Below are 7,468 nucleotides of genomic sequence, written 5' to 3' on the forward strand. Positions count from 1 at the left end.
TGCAGCAAAACTATCAACCAATTATCAGAATAAATTCGGGTAATTCACTCAACCCAAAGTGAACTACACTTTAACCTTCCGAAAAAAGGTTTGATAGTCGGCTACTGCCTAAAAAATTTGCAAGCATATCTCTTTTCCTTTGTCAAACTCAAATCATCGATTGAATGTAGTTATCACAATGGACTGAATAGTCTATAAGTGAGCCTGAAATTTAATCGGACTGCTACTTTAACCTAACCTTAACAATAACAAACAATATTTTTATTTTTCAATATAATCTCATGAAACTTCAATACACTTAGTCCAACGCTTTTCTAGCAATACTAACCCTTCTAAAATTTTTTCTTTCGCGTGGACAGAATCGAATCGCAGACCATACAGTTTGTAAGCCAACACACTATCCAATGGGCTACGTAGCTGTTGTTGTTATCAACAGACAATTGTCACTATAGCCATCAACACATAAGCAATGCAAACGGTCAAGCAGTTAAATTTATAAAGCATAGCACCGACGAGCCGATGTAAAGAAACTTTATTTGAGAGAAACATACCTTTAGTTGGCCACCGTGGAGCAATGGTTATCATGGCCGCCTTGCATACAAAAGGTTCTGTGATCAAACCCTGCTTCGACCGAACACCAAAATGTTTTTTCACATATATTTTTTCATATGTTCCAAAAATGTTCGGAATCTTCTGGGTAGAAGGATGTTCGACATTATATTAAATATTTACTAAAAAAACTCCAAAATGACTCTTATTTAAAACTTAAAGTCCGAAAAGAACAGTGCATGATATAAACAAAATAGACTGTGTTTTTTGATTATTTCTTTATTTGAAAATATAAAAACTTTGTAACAATTTTTTGGTGATAGCAGTTTCGAAGAAATTATAACAACTCTTACAAAGGCAAACGATTTTGGTACACTTTTTACAATTTTTTTACGTGTGTGTGCTGTACTACAACAAAGAAAAAATGCTGTCATCCGGAACGAAATTGTAACAAACGAAAATCCTCTTTGTAATTAAATATTTGTTAAGAGCAAATAAACCTACAGTTATGGCAATCGGTGCAACGATTATTCTTTGGTTTTAATGAATTTCACATTGCGTCAAAGAAAAATTCGTTTGTCTAAAATTTTGTTCCTTTGAATCGCTTATCAAAAATTTGGGGTTGCTTGTTCTGATCGATCAAACGAACATACAATGTGGGATCTTCCATATGTTATTGATTTGGGTTATAATAGGTCGACACTTCCTTCTGACTGTCCGTTCGTATCGTATCCGATTATCATGAACTTTTGTACAATGTCAGTTATTCCAATGTACACATACACACCCTCAAAAAACAAAAAAAAAAAAAACGCTTCTGTAGCATATACCCCAAACACATTTTGCTTCAAGCATATATATTTTCAGGATTTGTCCAAACAAAGTATTGTTTGTATTGTTCAAACATATTATGTTTCACCTTAGGCATACACTGGTCGAAATAATTTTTAATTAAGTTTTCTTTGAGTATATATTTTTAAGGGGCCAATTTGTTACTTCCATTATTTTTCTTGCAGCTTACTCTCTCTCTTTTATAAAGAAAATGTGTTTTGGGCATAATTTTTAAACACATTACATTTAAGTGCAAACAAGTAATGTTCCCAAACTAACATTAAATGTTTGGGACACATGTGTTAATTTTTTAGAATATATTATGAATGTTTCATAAAAATAATATGTGTGAATGTAAACATATATAAATTTACAAATTTCGAGTAAACATATATATGTTGTGATATTTTATTCAGAGAGCGACAGAGAGAGAGAGAGAGAGAGAGTATAGAGACACAAATAGAGATGGAAACCGGGAGGGTTGACGAAAGATATCAACATAATACAGCGAGAGAATCAAAAGAGAGCAATTTCTGTGAAAGCGCTTGTATTTTGTTTCGGAAAACTGTTTTATGATAAGGCAAACATTTTATATGCTTAAATCTAAATATTATTTAATTTGAATATTAGAATGAGTATACGAAGTGAAGAGAATAGACATTCGGAACCAAGAGAATAGACATTTGAAAAAAAGTATGTGTTTTGGCCTTGAGAGCAGCATTTTATGTATGTATGTGTAGACATGTGTTTTGTTTATCATTTTGGCATTATGGGCGAGGAGTAGGTCAAAAAATTCATGCAAAGGAAATTAAAAAAAAAAGGTGAAAAATATACAAAATTTACAAAGGGATCTTCATAAAAATAACGAAAGGGCACTATACTCTTTTTAGAGTTGGGACAGTAAAATGAAAAAAGGAGGAAATAGTGAAAAATTAAACAGTAATATGTATAAAAACAAAGTTTAGTTCCCCACTTATTAATAAGTAGTCCAAGAGGAGTTGACGGACACCTTCAAATATAAAAGCGGGCATTAAGTTTGAAAAAGTTTATTTTCTTTAAAATGATTTATTAAAGAAAAGTAAAAGGCAGAACAGGGTAATTTTAGAGCGATAATGCCAACTTAATACCGGCCTTAAAGGTAAAAATGAAATTAAGTACAAAACACGATAAGTTTTAAATGCATTTAAAATGGTGTCAAATGCTAGTAAAAAACTGTTCACGCCTAAATAAATTTATGTGTATATTATAAAATTATTTATGTATGTTTGTACTCGACTCCACGTTCTTCTTTTGTTAGAGTTCTTGAATTGATTCCAAAATTTCAAACTTTTATACCAAAAAAAGTTTTTGTTACAAAATTGTTATTTTTGCAATAAAAAAATAATATTTTATCCCAACGCTCAGTCCATTTCGTTTATATCAAGCACTGTTTCTGACTGTAAATCTTTAATAACCTACATTTCGAAGTTTCATTATAAAAATTTAATATAGTGTAATGATCTGGGTTAATTTGGTTTTTGTGTTTGATGTGATGTGATGGTGTTGCAAATATTTAATGTGTAGGCCTGCCTAACGAGGTGCCGGCGCTTAAAAACGCCACTTGGCAAAAATAGTTGTTTATTGTTATTGCAGGCACAATTGAGTGCCACAGCAATTTAAATAAAAAGATTTTTCTATTTTGATTGAAGTGCCAGTTAAAGGCTTCAAAACTTGTATGTCCCTTTATTTGAATTTTGGTGATCTTTTATACTAAAATAACGGCATTTCTAATTCTAATTTCTTTTTTCAAACATATCCTTAAAAATAAACAACAATCCTTATATCTAATCATATGTTCTATTACTTAGTACTAAACAGCTGTTTGATTACAATGTAACTTAAACTATTGAACAGCTGACTTAAAACTAATGTACCGAATACACTACACCCTCACCCTTTAAAAAAAATAATTTTTATATCAAAAAAAAATTATTTTAAAAATCTACCTAATATAATATATATAAAGCATACATACAATTCAATGAATTCATTCATTACAATTCAATAATACATAAATTTCAATTATTTATCAATTCAATTTATTCTGTACATTCCATCTTTTAATCATATTATTATGGTACTTTTTCCTAATTCCATTAACATCTAAAATTGAATTTACTCCATCTCTTATTAGTATTTTATATGGGCCATGATATGGTGGTTGAGATTTTTTCCTATTCATTGTTCTCAAAAGAACGAGGTCTCCTACTTTCAAATTTAGTGAATTTGCTGATTCATCTTGGAGTACCCTTTTTATTTTAGTTTTTTCTAACAAATCTTTAGCTCTTTTGAGAGAAAATTTCAACCTGTGCTTCAATTCAGCAACATAATCATCAGTGTTGTAAAATTGGCTAGGTTTATTTATTTCATCGTTGGGTAAAGAAGGAAGTTTTCCAAATATTAATTCATAAGGCGAATAACCTGTATCTATATGCGGTGACGTATTGTAGGCAAAAGTAAAATAAGGAATCCAAGTATCCCATTCATCGTTTTTGGAGAAATTTAATAAGAATTCGTTAAGTACTCTATGATTTCTTTCTATCGAACCTAAAGTTTCATGGTGATATGGAGCACTAAAAATCTGTTTTATCCTCAACAAACTACATATCTCTGCCATTAATTGATTGGTAAATTCAGTACCCTTATCAGCCTTTAAAACCTTAAAATTCCCATAAATAAGTATGAAGTGTTCAACTAACGTTTTCGCTACAGTCTTCGCATCTTTTGATTCCATTGGAATCGCTACAATATACTTGGTTAAATCACATTGAATCGTGAGTATGTATCGATAATGGTGCGATAATCTTAAAGGTCCTACTGTATCAATCGAAACAGTTTCAAAACTTGTTGTCGGTGTATGAGTTAGTGTAAATTGTTCTTTCGTGTGCCTTGTCTGTTTATTCATTTTGCATTGCGGGCAATTTAGGACATAGCCCTTTATCATCTTATACATATTTTTCCATATATATCTTTGTTTAATTTTTAGGGTTGTTTTTCTGACACCTAAGTGTCCTCCATGTGTTGAGTTATGGAATTCATCTATTAGTTTCAGCTGTGTATCTCTACAATGTATTCTTTTTGGTTCATCGTATATCAAAATCTTCAAATCCGTTTTTATATGTTTCTGTATTTTTGTAAATATTATTTTAAATTCTTCCATGGCCATGGTTTTAAAAATGTTATCATTTTTGCTCAGAGCTAATTCGCGTATCTTATGATCACGCATCAACGACGTCAGCTTCTCCAAACCCGCTCGTAAGTCAGATGGATTATCGCTGCATCTTACAATAATTTCGTATTTTCCAACTTCTATCTTTGTTTTCCTATTTTCCTCTAGAGGTACAAATTTAAGTCTCATCAAGTTTTTTATATCCGCTACAGAAGTACACTCCCAAATGTAAAGTTGATCAGGCTTTAACATCGTGGTACTTGCTGCGGTATTCATGTCAGTGTTTTTCTCATGTGCAGTTTTCTTTTGCATGCTTCTCGTGATAGCTAATATCCTTCTTTCATTTTCAGCCTTATCAGGAATCATAGCTTTTAGGGCATCACTATTTAAAACTATTCTAGATAACGCATCGGCATTCGTGTTCATTTTTCCTTTCTTGTAGATTATTTCAAAATCGTAATCGCTCAAATCCATTCTTATCCGTGTCATTTTTGACGATGGATTACTGTGCGTAAAAAGAGATACTAAAGGCCTATGATCTGTGACCACATAGAACCTTCTGCCATATAAATAGGGTCTAAAGAAATTTATTCCCCAATGAATGGCCAACAATTCCTTTTCGATGATAGGTTTGTTCAAATCGTGTTTCTGCAGTGTAGCACTTGCATATGATATAGGTAAATCTGCACCAATCTCCCCTTGGGAAAGAACAGCGCCAAGTGCATAGTTGGATGCATCTGTAGTTAAAATAAATGGTTTCGTAAAATCCGGGTATTTCAGAATTTCTGGTTGTAAAAGCTTTTGTTTCAGTGTATCAAATGCATACTGACATTTCTCGCTCCACAAAAATTGATTATCCTTTTTCAGAAGTGCATTGAGGGGTCTAGCTATGTCGGCAAAATGTGGAATAAATCTGCGGTAATAGTTGCAAAATGCAACAAATCTTCTTACTTCGTCTGCATTTACTGGTGTGGGATAATTTTTTATTGCTTCATCCTTCGCAGGGTCTGTTTTCACGCCTTTATCAGTTATTAAATGGCCCAAATAAATTACCTCAGGCTTAAGAAAGCTACATTTATTAGCGTTAAGCTTTAAGTTGAACTTCCTTAACCGTTGAAACACGTTTCTTAAATTGGAATTGTGATGGTTCAAGCTACACCCAAAAACTATAATGTCATCAACATAGAGAAAAGCTGATTCATCCAATCCGCTCAAAGCAATCGTTAACATTCTTTGAAAGCTGTTCGAAGATATTTTTAATCCAAATGGCAAACGTTTAAACTGGAAATGTCCATTTCCTGTAGAAAAAGCCGTGAGTGGTCTGGAATCTTCGTGCAGACCTATCTGGTGAAATGAACTCGTCATGTCCAGCGTTGAGAAATATCTTGCTCTTCCGAGTCTATCTAATACATCTTCAATTCGTGTCAATGGAAATTTATCGTTAACGATTTTGTTATTAAGTTTTCTGAAATCCACTACCAGACGCCATTTCTTTGTTCCATCTGTAGATTTCTTCGGAACTACTAGCAAAGGTGAATTATAAGGGCTGGTGGAATCTTCAATGATGTCATCATTCCTCATTTGCTCAACTTGCCTATTTATTTCATCCATTTGTGTGTGGGGAAGACGATAATTTTTTATATAAACCGGAGAATCATCAATGGTTTGTATTTGTTGAGTATAAAAATTATTTATACTCAATCTATCCCCAGGAAGATGGAAAACATCTTCAAATTCTTTAAAAATCTCAATAATTGACTCCCTGGAATCAGGATCACATGTTCCAATATCAATATTGGTCAATAAAGTTTTAATCCTTTCAGGATTACGTGTCTTCGAATGACTTGCATAACAAATGTCATATTCACTCAAAGGATGTATTTCACAATCAATGCTGTCAATCTTCACTGCCGCATCTGTAGTATTTAGTATCCTCACATGTTTTATGCCTTTAGCAGGTATTATGGTATTTGCTAAGAAAACTCCTTCCGCCAATCTTTTATTTAATACAATACTATTTTCTCTTACATCCACACTTATTGGGAAAATCATTTCTGAACGTGCTGGTATAATGGTGGCGCTTTGATTAATCGGTCTCGTATTCATTGGTAATATGATTTCATCATCATTGATGTTAAACGAAATAGTGTATGTTTCAAAGTCTATTTTACACAAGTATCTTGACAGAATATCTCTCCCGATAATGCCATCTGTTGGGATTGGAAAATTCTCATCCACAATATAAAACTTGTCATCCAAAACAAATCTTTCAATATGTAAATCCAATGTTGTAGTACCAATACACTGTACTGCGTCTTCAGTAATGCCAGTGAGTTTCACGGTTTCACTTTGATTTATATTGCCAAAATTGTGGTTTTTGCAAATTGAAACATCAGCTCCCGTGTCAATCAAAAATTTTAATTCTTTATCAATAATGCCACATTTTATAGATAAGAATGCGCTAGATTTTGCTGATATATTCAAAATTCTTATATTTGGCCCTCTTGGACAACAGCTTCCTCCATTGTCCGGCCTTCGCAGTTTCCCTCATCGGCTGAATAAGGAAATGCTCGAAAACGTTGATTTGTTCTTCCGTCATATGAACGGTTTCGGGAATTTTTAGCATAATTGCCACGATAGTCGTCGTGCCCATTATTTCTCGTGTAATTATTGTTATTATTTTGATAATTGTTTTGTTTCCGGTTAGTGTTGTTACTAGTATTGTTATGTCGCCAATTGTTGCGTCTGTTTCTATCGTCGAAACGCTCCCTAGGCCTAAACTGACTATCTCCACTATATGTATTGTTGTTCCCAAATCTATTATTATTACCATATCTACTATCGTTACCATTATCATTCCTACCTCTTCCACCTCTAAAA

The sequence above is a fragment of the Haematobia irritans genome, chromosome 1 (genome assembly GCF_050003625.1).
Source record: "Haematobia irritans isolate KBUSLIRL chromosome 1, ASM5000362v1, whole genome shotgun sequence".
Lineage (NCBI taxonomy): Eukaryota > Metazoa > Arthropoda > Insecta > Diptera > Muscidae > Haematobia > Haematobia irritans.